At 49.3% G+C, this 15,291-nt stretch overlaps 1 protein-coding gene and 1 long non-coding RNA gene across 2 annotated transcripts in view; one reads left to right on the top strand and one right to left on the bottom strand.

Annotated features, from left to right (window-relative positions):
* The window catches only part of LOC138670821 (retinol dehydrogenase 7-like), an 86,006-nt gene extending 84,616 nt beyond the window's left edge, over positions 1–1,390 (bottom strand). The window contains exon 1 of the mRNA XM_069758515.1: positions 1,256–1,390. The gene's annotated coding sequence lies outside the window, so the exon portion shown is untranslated. The remainder of the gene's footprint in view (positions 1–1,255) is intronic.
* LOC138670823 (uncharacterized) overlaps positions 1–15,291 on the top strand; it is a 285,272-nt gene that overhangs the window by 185,537 nt on the left and 84,444 nt on the right. The window lies entirely within an intron of this gene.

Here is a 15,291-nt window from a genome sequence, read left to right on the forward strand (position 1 = left end):
TAGGGTTACGGTTAGGGTTAGGGATTGGATCCCTAGGGTTAGGGTTAGGGCTAGGGTTAGGGTTAGGGTTAGGGCTAGGGTTAGGGATTGGATCACTAGGGTTAGAGTTAGGGTTATGGCTAGGGTTAGGGTTAGGGATTGGATCCCTTTATCACCTTGATGGTGGCTTAGGGTTAGGGATTGGATCCCTTTATCACCTTGATGGTGGGGGGTGGCTTATCAGTGTCTAGATTTGTTTTTCTCTATTGAAACGCATGCGTTAAAAAACGCAACCGAACGCATGTGCTTAAAAACGCATGTGTTTACATAGACAGCAATGCTTTTTTTTACGCAAACCGTGTGTAATCGAACGCATGCGTTTCCTGGCGGCAAATAAACGCCTCTAGAAATAACTACATGTTGCATTTCCGCGGCAAGACCAAGCAGCGTTTATATGCGGTACGAACGCAGCATCACAAAACGCAAATGTGAAACCAGCCTTACTGTGTAGAGTGACACTATGTTGCCTCTTTTTCTTCATGTGGTGTAATGTAGAAGTTGGGAAAAAATTAAGTAATGTGTTCTGCAAGCGGAGCTCGAGATAAATGTGTTATTTCCTGCAGCGACGAGTCCTGGCTGGATGAAGTGATGGCGGTCTGTACTGGATGAAAGATGAAGGACTTCACCTAGAGATGTCACTGTTGAGTCAGTGTAACCTATACACTGACACTATACACTGTATACTATATACAGCGGTCCTCTGTACAATGTCACCGGTGATCATTGTATTAACTCTACACAGACACTGCATACTAAGTACAGATCTCTTGTGAATACTGGCACTTACGTTGATAGTATTGTGGGTTTTTTTTGTTTTTTTTTCCTCCTAACTGAAGGGTAAATTGACTAGATCAATGGATATTTGACAGGTTATAGTTTCACACAGCAATTATTTTTCTGGAATAATCTGGTTCTGGTATATGATGACTCCGTCACATGATCCCATCACATGACCCCATCACATGACCGGGGGGCCCACAGTGTCTGAACAACCCGGGGCCCTGGCTACCCTTAATCCACCCCTATTCCCAGCACTAGAGAATTTCTCATTTGCAATAAAAACCACACAAGTATACAACATAGACCCAGAGATAGAACACAGCCAAGTATTGTGACACTGCAAAAATTCTTCCAATATTCCTTAATTTCTGCAATAACAAGGGACCATTATAATTATTTCAGATTTAGAATCTGTTGGACCTTAGTTTCTTCCTACCTTAATTTGGTGTTATTGGAACTTGCTATGTACTGCTATGTACTGGTTGAGCCCGTTGGTGATGTGGCATTTCTCTCTGGAGTTAGTTGGCTTCTGGAGAGGAAAAAAAAAGCTTGGAGTTTAAATACACTGAACTGAACAGATAAGGTGGGAGGAGGCAGAAACAGAGGTCTCAAAGTGCCAAGAGTGTGACTAATGTGTAAGTCCATAAGTCCTGTATGATTGGCATGTAAGGGCTTTTTGATTAATTGAAACAAATCAAGTCATCTTTACAATGCAATCGACTTAGAAAGACCAAAACAAGCACTAACATACTTGTGTGTGCAAAACTGGTAAGCAGAAAGACAAAACCAGAAATAGTAAGAATATTACTGGGAAGAATCTTCTCCTAAAATGTCATGTCTGTAAAAACTTGTTTATGCCTGCATTTGCTGGTTATACTTTATCCTGGCATTTGGCAAATATTAATAATTATGGTAATCCTAATTGACCTAAAACGGGAAAGGTTTATTCTGATTTCATGTCAGATATTGAGAAAAACATACATATGTGTCTTTTTATATAATGTATGTAAACGTCTGGTTTCAACTGTATCTCCCTTACTGCCCACTGGGTAAATGTAGTGGCAGCTGGGCTTGAGGCAGAAAGGGTTTTGATGCATGTCCTTCCACCACTGAGGAGAGCTTGATGTTTCTCTGTCCATGTTACCTCCTTCTCCTACTCCACTTCCTCCACCGCCTCTTCATCCAGTCAGCATAACATCTGTACAGCCAACTTCAGACACAGCCACGAGAAAATGACAGTAGGCTGTTCTGCTGCTGAACCTCAAGCCCGGCCTGGAGGTATGCGATAACAGAAAATCTTGAAGCAGCTCTAGGCCGAGCCGGATTGATGCACAACCATCGCCTGGTACACGTGCTTAATTTGTTGGTCCAGAGCTTCCTGAAAAATTACCCCAAGATTTCAGACCTGCTGCAGAAAGAGCAGGCTGTCTGGAGTTCTCACCCTCCTGCTGCTCGCCAGTCTGCGCTGCAGCATTACTTTTACCTTCCCGCTCACCAACTCATGTATAACGTACCCTCAAAGTGGAATTCTAGCTTGTATATGATAGAGAGACTGTGCAAGCAGAAGTGGGCTTCAGATGCAGTGGAGCTTCAGATGCAGCACATACGGGTTAGTTGCTCTGCGGAACAACACTACTACACAACCAACAGGTGGGTCTCCATATGGGACATGTGTACTGTGTTGCACTGCTTCAAGTACTCCGTGAACATGGGTAGTGCTGCTGATGATGCCATCATCAGCGTTACTATCCCACTTCCATGCCTCCTTGAAAAAACGTCACACCATTTTCAGTCCAGTCGCCTACACATGACTCGGAGGGTAGGTTCCAAAGGCTGACAGGTGCACAACTGTCCAGTCTTTGGACAGTTTTGGAGGATTAGGAGTTGGAATAGGAATCGTGTTCATGGCAGGGTGGCACTCAAAGCAGCTCATAGGCATCACTGGAGCTTTCGTGGTGGGTACACAGTACACAGATAATTCACCTCCCACCAGGGACAGATTGTCATTGCCTGGCACACATGAGCTAATATATGCTGCTGTGCCTGCGCAACAACTGCGGAGTTTCCTGGATTATTTTCAGTGCAGATTACTGTGTGGCCACCCTGCTACAAGGACAACTAGTCATCCTTCCTTCACTGGAACACAAAAAGGAAAATGCGTGAATACTGCACACTCTGGCAGACATACTATTGACGGCACCCCCACCTAACTGCGGGGGCTCAGTGGAAACACAAGATGGAGGAGGAGAAAGTTACCAATGGAGCTGGGGCACCAGCATCAACTCAGAAGGGAGGGTTAGCCTGGCTGAAATATGTAAAAACCTTCCTCAGTACGTCACAAGATCCAGCACCACCATGTGATACGGTCAGAATTAGCAGGAGGCAGAGTTTCTATAACATGGTGGATGAGTGTGTCCACACATCTACATGTAGTAAATTATGGGTCTGCCCCATTTAACTTCTGGGTCTTCAAATTGGACACATAACCTGCGCTTGCTCTTTATGCCTTGGAGGAGTTGGCCTGCCCTGCCGCAAGTGTACTGTTATAATGTGTGTTTAGCATGGCAGGGGGTGTCATCACAGACAGATGCATCCACATCTCCACAGCCAAAGTGGGTAAATTCACATTCATTAATAGCAACCGGGCATGGATCCCACAGAACTTGTTCATACATTTGGCTGAATAAAGAAGTGTACAAGCCGCACCTAGCCAATTTTAGACCATGTGCACACTTTGAGTATTTGGTGATATTTTGTACCTCAGTATTTCTAAGCCAAAACCAGGAGTGGAGCAGTCAGAGGAAAAGTATAATAGAAACACGTTCACACCTTTTGCATTTTTTTGCCCACTCCTGGTTTTGGCTTACCAATCATGATGTAAAATACTGACCAAATACATAACATGTGCAAGTGGCCTTATAATCCACTGCAATTTGTTTGGTGTGCTTGCCATTCCCAATGTTTTGGGGCCTCCCCAAATTAAAAATTCCACCTACACTGCCATGTCCACTTCCTCCTCAATCTCCTCCTCCACTTCGACCTCTACCTCCTGGTTTAAGATTGATATTTATTTATTTATTTATTTATTTTTATTATAATTCACTTCCCTATCCACATTTGTTCACAGGGCAATTGTCTTGCACTTACCCCTATTTGGCTTCTATCTGCAGCTTCCTAGCCATTACTACAACCATTTTACAGCACCAAAGTGTGGATCCCCATTGACTTTTATGGGGATCGGGTTCAAGTTCAGGTAGAGGTCTGGTATCTGAACCAAAGTTCGGTCGAACCTTCCGATTGTGAACATCCATAGGTCCGCACAACCCTAATTGCAACTGTTTAGTAACTCATCTATTGTGTCAAGTTGCATTGCTGAATTTACATACTTTGGTCTTGGTACTTTGGCATCTGGGTAGGCACTCTATGGTCTGCAGCGACAAAGCTTCATATGCAGTACCTATGAGACACAGTGTGTTCTGACACTTTTGAATCATAGAAAGGGTTATCTGTTCAGCAGTTTGTACAGCTCTTTTGTGGGATTAGCCCATATGCACTAGCTTTTCCATGTGTGTCAATGAGTTTTGGGATAGCAGCATGCTAAAGCATGATGTGAATAACGAGGGACATGGAGATTTATGATTTTTAATGTCGTTTGGGGAAGCATTAATTATTGTCATATTGTGTCATTGAATTCTTTGTTGTAAAACACATGTTCCTCTCTGCAATATGAGGTTATCATGTATACTCCCTTTGCTGCAAGGTGCAGCTTTCTTTGTCTAAACCATGTATAAAAACCCCTGATACTGTTGTTCAGGGCCACTACATCGCCATTCTGATGCCGTGCCACACCATGGCCAGGCTAGGGCCAAACCATCGCCAGATATCCCAGCGTCACTTTGTCTTTCTGGACTCCTGTTTGTGCCTGCATGCTTTGTCTCTGACTTTTATGAAACTATTCTGCTATTAAATCTCCGAATAAACTACAGTCTCAGCTTGATAAAAAGATTGTCTACATATTCTTCCCGGCTCTTCCAGCTCTCAGTAAGGACTTTCTTACAAACAGGTTTTTAGTTTGACTGGTAAAATCATAACAGATAGGCACACACGGCTGTCAACAACTTGTCTGATACAGACCCCTTGGGTTGTTTTTTTGAAAACTTTGCACATTGTGCAATGGTGAAAATTGTACTATCTCTAGCAATTATAGTAACTGCTAAATTTATTGTGAGGTCGCCAGCACGATCTCTTTCAGCATGTATCTGGTTGCATGATGTTGATTGTTGTGTCTGTACTTGGACATTTTGGAACATCGATGAATTAATATGCTCCACACACTTCTTCAGGTTTCAGCCTTTCACAGAATAATAATGAGTAATGAAACTCTATATATATGCTGCATTTTCGAAAATCTTAACCACACATCCTTTTTAAAGGGAAATTCTGCAAAATACCTCTGTTATCATACACCATATACTGCTCACATACACAGCATCCCATTTGGTGGGTGGAATGCCTGTGTACAAAATCTGTCTGAAACCACTGGCCTTTCCCCTGTGTTATGGCCTTCACAATCTTCTGTCTAGGAAGCAGGCGCTGATGCCTCCTGTCCACAACCTGCAGTTGCACAGACAACAGTTAGCAACCACGTCCAGCTCATTGTCCCAGTGCAGCATTCAGTTGTTCCTTGTCAGCATATATGTCAGTTCACAAATTGTTAGTTAGATAGGACATAGATATTCGTTACCACTTTACATATCCTGAAATTGCGCCATTATTGCCCAAAATCATGCAATGGATATATTCTGCCTGGTTGTGAGGTTTCCATAAGAAGTGCGTAGGCTTGGGAAGATTGATCTTTCCCTAGTGGAGGCTGCTTCCAACTAAAATGAGGCTTGTACATGTTCCTGACATGGGTTTCAGGCCTGACAGACTGACCACAATACAGGCCCTCTCTTGCATACACTCTATTCAGAATTTAAATCTAATGCTTTTGTGTCTGGTAGAATCCAATGTACTGTCATTGAGCATACAGCTCCCCCAACTCTTGTATTATATTCACCTTAAAGAGGCTTCACCTACTATGACAGTGGCTCCATTAGGATCAGGTGGCCAGAATGAACGGTGGAGATCACTAAACACATGTTTCATGGCACCTGCTGGTCCTCTGAAAATGTGAAGCGATGGCTTCATAATGACATGACGGTGTATGTCATGGTGGTGGTGGGCAAAGCCAAAATTCAAATGGGCATGTTTTAGCTGGCATTCTAAAGGGATGGGGAATATATATTCCACTATATAGCTAACAATTTGGAATGAGGGAGGGACCTCTCAAATATAGGAGTGAGAGCTCTCCCAAATGTATGGTACAGGACTACCCGAGGACCCTTCCCAAACTCTGGTTTCACAGCACCTGCTGTGTGACATGGCGGTGGATGTGGTGGTGGTGGCGGGCGAAGCCTAACATTCAAATGGGCATGTTTTAGCTAGCATTCTAAATTGATGGAGAATATGTATTCAACTATCAAGCTAACAATTTGGAAAGAGGGAGGGACCTCCCAAATATAGGAGTGAGAGCCCTCACAAATGTTAAGGAAAAAATAAAGCCAAAATGCTCCTTGTGAACATATGCTAAAGGGGATATATATATATATATATATATATATATATATATATATATTTTTTTTTTTTTTTTGCCTTATATACATGTTATGAAAAAATGTTTCTTAGCATTTTTCCCTTTAAAATTTTTTTTAGGTTTGGTAGGTCTTCTTATAAATTTGTAAATCTGGTGCAAAAGTCTGACACTATTATTCCCAGATACCATATGTGAGTCAGAAAGGCATCTTCTCCATGCTGTTCCCATTTAGGTTTAGCTCTTTCCCATCCATTTCAGCTTTTTTCTCATGCTCCCAGACCTGTTTGTTGGGTCCAGCAGAAAAATATTCAGCTTTTCCATTGACTTGCATTGGATTCAATATTCATGGGTATTAGAAATGATTTGTGATGATTTTCCCAAATCTGAAAATTTCACTATTCGCTCATCACTAGTATTGACTGTTATATGCTAGAGGGTCTGACCTCTCCTGTGGTTGTTGGACTACCTTGGCTCACTCTGCACAAACCTGTGTTAGATTGGTAGACTCGGATGGTGGTAAAGTGGAGTGAGTATTGTCAAGGACACTGCTTGGGCACCCAGTCTGTGCCTAAATATTTGGCTGATGTTGGGGACGTGTTTTTGGAGCAGGGGTGCCAAGAACTTTCTCCCCTTCATTCTTATGAATGCACCAATAATTTTGTTCCTGGGGCCAAAGAGTGGGATATATAATATTTCTGGTCCAGAGAGGCACCATACAGCTCCATCAGCAGAACAATAAAAAAGTTCTAGCTCTAAGAATAAAGCAATACAAAAATAATATTTTTTTCTATAAAATAGTTTTAATTGTATAAAGCGGCAAAACATAAAACTATATAAATGAGGTATCACTGTAATCGTACTGACGTGAAGAATAAAGCTGTCTTACCAATTTTACTACACACAGAACGATATAAAAAAACAAAAAGCAGTTCCTGAATTGCTGGTTTTTGTTCATTCTGTCTCCCAAAAACCCCAATAGAAAGCATTCAAAATATGTCATGTGCCCAAAAATGGTACCAATAAAAACGTCAGCTTGTATTGCAAAAAAAAAGCCCTCGCATGGCTCTGTCAGCCAAAATATAAAAATATTATAGCTCTCAAAATGTGGTGATGCAAAAACTAGTTTAATAATTTTAAATAAAAAGGGTCTTTTATTGTGTTACAGCAGCCAAACATAAAGACCCATATAAATCTGGTATCACTGTAATCGCACTGACCCGAAGAATAAAGTCACCTAATCACTTACACCGCTAGGGGAACGACGTAAAAAATAAAACCAATTCTTCACCTACTGTTGATTTTTTCATTCTGCCTCCCAAAGATCGCAGTAAGGCTTGGTGCACATTAATCCTGCGCTCTGCGCTGAGCGCTTACACTGGGGTTTCCAGTGAGGCAGATGGAGTCATTGTGGACGCCATATGACCTGTGATCCTGCGGCATCCATCTTTTTAGGATTGCACAGTTGTGTGCACTACTGAAAAGGACACCACTGAACAAAGGCCAGACGGAGTCCAAAGTAAATCTGCTGCCTCATTATAGTGAATCGATCATCATTAGTGTTGAGCGATACCTTCCGATATCGGAAAGTATCGGTATCGGTTTGGATCGGCCGATATTCAAAAAATATCGGATATCGCCGATACCGATACCCGATCCCAATGCAAGTCAATGGGACCAAAATATCGGAATTAAAATAAACCCTTTCTTTCCTTGTAGGTTCATTCTACATGAAGGAAAACAACTAAGAATAATGCCGGATGTATTTGGGGAGGTGGCGGAGACATTAAAGTCATAGAGGTTTATCCCAATCAAATAGAATAGCATGTTTTTTGTTTTTTTTTAAGACGTTCGGAGTGACAAAGATATTGACTATGTAAATTTTTTTTTTATTTTGTCAGATATTGATGTTTCACTATTCCACGCCCTTCCCCTTCTTTTTTTTCTTTTTTTTTTTCTTTTCCCACACTTTCATCTTCATCATCATCAGCATCTTTGACATCAACTTCTTCACCTTATTCATCTTCTTCTTCATCTTCTACCTATTTTTTTTTTTTTATTACATTCTTCATATTCATTTTATTCAACTATTATTATTCTTCTTATTCTACATATTCTTTTTATTCCACTGTTATTATTCTTCCTATTCTACTTCTTCATCATATTCTCATTTGTGACAGGCATTCCCGTAGTTGTTATCTATAAAAGTTTGAAGATTACACCTTCCGTTCTGCCAGTCACAAAAGTTACATTTGTCCGCGTTCAGTTTGGCCTGCAGCATCAGGCTTTATCCAGGGGCACCACGAGGAGGAACGGACTCACCCCCATACACTGCTTAGTCTTCTTCTGCATATAATTTAGATAATATCTTTTGCTCTGATATTAAGTCTTATGCTTAATGTTCTTCTGCTCTTTGTTCTGCAGCCTCTTGTTCTTCTGCTTCTCGGTCTTCCATGTTGTCGTCTCCAGGGTCGTCGTCTCCAGTGTCGTCATCTCCGCCGTCGTCGTCTCCGCCGTCGTCGTCGTCGTCATCGGGGTGGTCTTCCGTGTCGTCGTCATCGTGGTGGTCTTCCGGGTCGTCGACGTTAGGGTCTTCAACTTGGAAATGTAGCAGAAGGTACAAGAAGGCTGAGAAAATGCCAAGAACCAGCTGATGGAACTGGAACTCGGATGGCTACCCGAAGGTTCAAGAGCCTATGGAACTACCGAGGACCAGCTGACGTTACTGGAACCCGGTTACTAAGCAGGAGGTACCCGTGCTAAAAAGCACTACCAAGGACCGCCTGACGTTGACGGAACTCGGATACCCAGAAGGAGGCACCAAAGCCAAAGGCTCTGCCCGGAACCAGCTGACGTTACTGGAACCAGGATGGGGAGCAGAAGGTACAAGAGCAAAAGACACTGCCGAGAACCAGCTGACGGTACTGGAACCCGGATCGGTAGCCGAAGGTCCAAGAGCCAATGGAACTACCGAGGACCAGCTGACGTTACTGGAACCCGGTTACTAAGCAGGAGGTACCCGTGCCTGAAAGCACTACCAAGGACCACCTGACGTTGGTGGAACTTGGATACCCAGAAGGAGGCACCTAAGCCAAAGGCTCTGCCCGGAACCAGCTGACGGTACTGGAACCAGGATGGGGAGCAGAAGGTACAAGAGCAAAAGACACTGCCGAGAACCAGCTGACGGTGCTGGAACCAGGTGGTGGACCCCAAGGCCCACAGGAGAGGAGAGAACAGCTAGGCCGCGAGGCAGCCGCAGTTACCGAACCCCAACAGTCCTACAGGGGGAGCTGGGCCTACTGGCACTACAGAACCAGCCTTGACTACCAGTTCACGCAGCCCACATAGGAAGCTCCTAAACTGGAGGCACCCTGGAGTTGGCTAACCCGACCGCACCACGACGAGGCAAGCATAGGTGTCTCAGTGAGCTTGACACAACCCGGAAACAGCTGACGGTGCTGAAACCAGGCTTGGCACGAGGGAGTACCTGTGACAAGAACACTGCCGAGAACCAGCTGGCGGTGCTGGAACCCGGATGCGTTGCCCCAGTGTGCAAGAGCCAATGGCACGACCGAGGACCAGCTGACGGTGCTGGAACCCGGTTACTAAGCTGTAGGTGCCCGCGCTTAAAAGCACTACCAAGGACCGCCTGGCGTTGGCGGAACTCGGATACCCAGGAGGAGGCACCTAAGCCAAAGGCTCGGCCCGGAACCAGCTGACGGTGCTGGAACCAGGTGGTGGACCCCAAGGTCCACAGGAGAGGAGAGAACAGCTAGGCCGCGAGGCAGCCGCAGTTACCGAACCCCAACAGTCCTACAGGGGGAGCTGGGCCTACTGGCACTACAGAACCAGCCTTGACTACCAGTTCACGCAGCCCACATAGGAAGCTCCTAAACTGGAGGCACCCTGGAGTTGGCTAACCCGACCGCACCACGACGAGGCAAGCATAGGTGTCTCAGTGAGCTTGACACAACCCGGAAACAGCTGACGGTGCTGAAACCAGGCTTGGCACGAGGGAGTACCTGTGACAAAAACACTGCCGAGAACCAGCTGGCGGTGCTGGAACCCGGATGCGTTGCCCCAGTGTGCAAGAGCCAATGGCACGACCGAGGACCAGCTGACGGTGCTGGAACCCGGTTACTAAGCTGTAGGTGCCCGCGCTTAAAAGCACTACCAAGGACCGCCTGGCGTTGGCGGAACTCGGATACCCAGGAGGAGGCACCTAAGCCAAAGGCTCGGCCCGGAACCAGCTGACGGTGCTGGAACCAGGTGGTGGACCCGAAGGTCCACAGGAGAGGAGAGAACAGCTAGGCCGCGAGGCAGCCGCAGTTACCGAACCCCAACAGTCCTACAGGGGGAGCTGGGCCTACTGGCACTACAGAACCAGCCTTGACTACCAGTTCACGCAGCCCACATAGGAAGCTCCTAAACTGGAGGCACCCTGGAGTTGGCTAACCCGACCGCACCACGACGAGGCAAGCATAGGTGTCTCAGTGAGCTTGACACAACCCGGAAACAGCTGACGGTGCTGAAACCAGGCTTGGCACGAGGGAGTACCTGTGACAAAAACACTGCCGAGAACCAGCTGGCGGTGCTGGAACCCGGATGCGTTGCCCCAGTGTGCAAGAGCCAATGGCACGACCGAGGACCAGCTGACGGTGCTGGAACCCGGTTACTAAGCTGTAGGTGCCCGCGCTTAAAAGCACTACCAAGGACCGCCTGGCGTTGGCGGAACTCGGATACCCAGGAGGAGGCACCTAAGCCAAAGGCTCGGCCCGGAACCAGCTGACGGTGCTGGAACCAGGTGGTGGACCCCAAGGCCCACAGGAGAGGAGAGAACAGCTAGGCCGCGAGGCAGCCGCAGTTACCGAACCCCAACAGTCCTACAGGGGGAGCTGGGCCTACTGGCACTACAGAACCAGCCTTGACTACCAGTTCACGCAGCCCACATAGGAAGCTCCTAAACTGGAGGCACCCTGGAGTTGGCTAACCCGACCGCACCACGACGAGGCAAGCATAGGTGTCTCAGTGAGCTTGACACAACCCGGAAACAGCTGACGGTGCTGAAACCAGGCTTGGCACGAGGGAGTACCTGTGACAAGAACACTGCCGAGAACCAGCTGGCGGTGCTGGAACCCGGATGCGTTGCCCCAGTGTGCAAGAGCCAATGGCACGACCGAGGACCAGCTGACGGTGCTGGAACCCGGTTACTAAGCTGTAGGTGCCCGCGCTTAAAAGCACTACCAAGGACCGCCTGGCGTTGGCGGAACTCGGATACCCAGGAGGAGGCACCTAAGCCAAAGGCTCGGCCCGGAACCAGCTGACGGTGCTGGAACTAGGTGGTGGACCCCAAGGCCCACAGGAGAGGAGAGAACAGCTAGGCCGCGAGGCAGCCGCAGTTACCGAACCCCAACAGTCCTACAGGGGGAGCTGGGCCTACCTGCACTACAGAACCAGCCTTGACTACCAGTTCACGCAGCCCACATAGGAAGCTCCTAAACTGGAGGCACCCTGGAGTTGGCTAACCCGACCGCACCACGACGAGGCAAGCATAGGTGTCTCAGTGAGCTTGACACAACCCGGAAACAGCTGACGGTGCTGAAACCAGGCTTGGCACGAGGGAGTACCTGTGACAAGAACACTGCCGAGAACCAGCTGGCGGTGCTGGAACCCGGATGCGTTGCCCCAGTGTGCAAGAGCCAATGGCACGACCGAGGACCAGCTGACGGTGCTGGAACCCGGTTACTAAGCTGTAGGTGCCCGCGCTTAAAAGCACTACCAAGGACCGCCTGGCGTTGGCGGAACTCGGATACCCAGGAGGAGGCACCTAAGCCAAAGGCTCGGCCCGGAACCAGCTGACGGTGCTGGAACCAGGTGGTGGACCCCAAGGCCCACAGGAGAGGAGAGAACAGCTAGGCCGCGAGGCAGCCGCAGTTACCGAACCCCAACAGTCCTACAGGGGGAGCTGGGCCTACTGGCACTACAGAACCAGCCTTGACTACCAGTTCACGCAGCCCACATAGGAAGCTCCTAAACTGGAGGCACCCTGGAGTTGGCTAACCCGACCGCACCACGACGAGGCAAGCATAGGTGTCTCAGTGAGCTTGACACAACCCGGAAACAGCTGACGGTGCTGAAACCAGGCTTGGCACGAGGGAGTACCTGTGACAAAAACACTGCCGAGAACCAGCTGGCGGTGCTGGAACCCGGATGCGTTGCCCCAGTGTGCAAGAGCCAATGGCACGACCGAGGACCAGCTGACGGTGCTGGAACCCGGTTACTAAGCTGTAGGTGCCCGCGCTTAAAAGCACTACCAAGGACCGCCTGGCGTTGGCGGAACTCGGATACCCAGGAGGAGGCACCTAAGCCAAAGGCTCGGCCCGGAACCAGCTGACGGTGCTGGAACCAGGTGGTGGACCCCAAGGCCCACAGGAGAGGAGAGAACAGCTAGGCCGCGAGGCAGCCGCAGTTACCGAACCCCAACAGTCCTACAGGGGGAGCTGGGCCTACTGGCACTACAGAACCAGCCTTGACTACCAGTTCACGCAGCCCACATAGGAAGCTCCTAAACTGGAGGCACCCTGGAGTTGGCTAACCCGACCGCACCACGACGAGGCAAGCATAGGTGTCTCAGTGAGCTTGACACAACCCGGAAACAGCTGACGGTGCTGAAACCAGGCTTGGCACGAGGGAGTACCTGTGACAAAAACACTGCCGAGAACCAGCTGGCGGTGCTGGAACCCGGATGCGTTGCCCCAGTGTGCAAGAGCCAATGGCACGACCGAGGACCAGCTGACGGTGCTGGAACCCGGTTACTAAGCTGTAGGTGCCCGCGCTTAAAAGCACTACCAAGGACCGCCTGGCGTTGGCGGAACTCGGATACCCAGGAGGAGGCACCTAAGCCAAAGGCTCGGCCCGGAACCAGCTGACGGTGCTGGAACCAGGTGGTGGACCCCAAGGCCCACAGGAGAGGAGAGAACAGCTAGGCCGCGAGGCAGCCGCAGTTACCGAACCCCAACAGTCCTACAGGGGGAGCTGGGCCTACTGGCACTACAGAACCAGCCTTGACTACCAGTTCACGCAGCCCACATAGGAAGCTCCTAAACTGGAGGCACCCTGGAGTTGGCTAACCCGACCGCACCACGACGAGGCAAGCATAGGTGTCTCAGTGAGCTTGACACAACCCGGAAACAGCTGACGGTGCTGAAACCAGGCTTGGCACGAGGGAGTGCCTGTGACAAAAACACTGCCGAGAACCAGCTGGCGGTGCTGGAACCCGGATGCGTTGCCCCAGTGTGCAAGAGCCAATGGCACGACCGAGGACCAGCTGACGGTGCTGGAACCCGGTTACTAAGCTGTAGGTGCCCGCGCTTAAAAGCACTACCAAGGACCGCCTGGCGTTGGCGGAACTCGGATACCCAGGAGGAGGCACCTAAGCCAAAGGCTCGGCCCGGAACCAGCTGACGGTGCTGGAACCAGGTGGTGGACCCCAAGGCCCACAGGAGAGGAGAGAACAGCTAGGCCGCGAGGCAGCCGCAGTTACCGAACCCCAACAGTCCTACAGGGGGAGCTGGGCCTACTGGCACTACAGAACCAGCCTTGACTACCAGTTCACGCAGCCCACATAGGAAGCTCCTAAACTGGAGGCACCCTGGAGTTGGCTAACCCGACCGCACCACGACGAGGCAAGCATAGGTGTCTCAGTGAGCTTGACACAACCCGGAAACAGCTGACGGTGCTGAAACCAGGCTTGGCACGAGGGAGTACCTGTGACAAGAACACTGCCGAGAACCAGCTGGCGGTGCTGGAACCCGGATGCGTTGCCCCAGTGTGCAAGAGCCAATGGCACGACCGAGGACCAGCTGACGGTGCTGGAACCCGGTTACTAAGCTGTAGGTGCCCGCGCTTAAAAGCACTACCAAGGACCGCCTGGCGTTGGCGGAACTCGGATACCCAGGAGGAGGCACCTAAGCCAAAGGCTCGGCCCGGAACCAGCTGACGGTGCTGGAACCAGGTGGTGGACCCCAAGGCCCACAGGAGAGGAGAGAACAGCTAGGCCGCGAGGCAGCCGCAGTTACCGAACCCCAACAGTCCTACAGGGGGAGCTGGGCCTACTGGCACTACAGAACCAGCCTTGACTACCAGTTCACGCAGCCCACATAGGAAGCTCCTAAACTGGAGGCACCCTGGAGTTGGCTAACCCGACCGCACCACGACGAGGCAAGCATAGGTGTCTCAGTGAGCTTGACACAACCCGGAAACAGCTGACGGTGCTGAAACCAGGCTTGGCACGAGGGAGTACCTGTGACAAAAACACTGCCGAGAACCAGCTGGCGGTGCTGGAACCCGGATGCGTTGCCCCAGTGTGCAAGAGCCAATGGCACGACCGAGGACCAGCTGACGGTGCTGGAACCCGGTTACTAAGCTGTAGGTGCCCGCGCTTAAAAGCACTACCAAGGACCGCCTGGCGTTGGCGGAACTCGGATACCCAGGAGGAGGCACCTAAGCCAAAGGCTCGGCCCGGAACCAGCTGACGGTGCTGGAACCAGGTGGTGGACCCGAAGGTCCACAGGAGAGGAGAGAACAGCTAGGCCGCGAGGCAGCCGCAGTTACCGAACCCCAACAGTCCTACAGGGGGAGCTGGGCCTACTGGCACTACAGAACCAGCCTTGACTACCAGTTCACGCAGCCCACATAGGAAGCTCCTAAACTGGAGGCACCCTGGAGTTGGCTAACTCGACCGCCCCACGACGGGGCAAGCATAGGCGTCTCAGTGAAGTTGACACAACCCGGAAACAGCTGACGGTGCTGAAACCAGGCTTGGCACGAGGGAGTACCTG

This window comes from Ranitomeya imitator, chromosome 3 (genome assembly GCF_032444005.1).
Source record: "Ranitomeya imitator isolate aRanImi1 chromosome 3, aRanImi1.pri, whole genome shotgun sequence".
NCBI classification, from domain to species: Eukaryota; Metazoa; Chordata; class Amphibia; order Anura; family Dendrobatidae; genus Ranitomeya; species Ranitomeya imitator.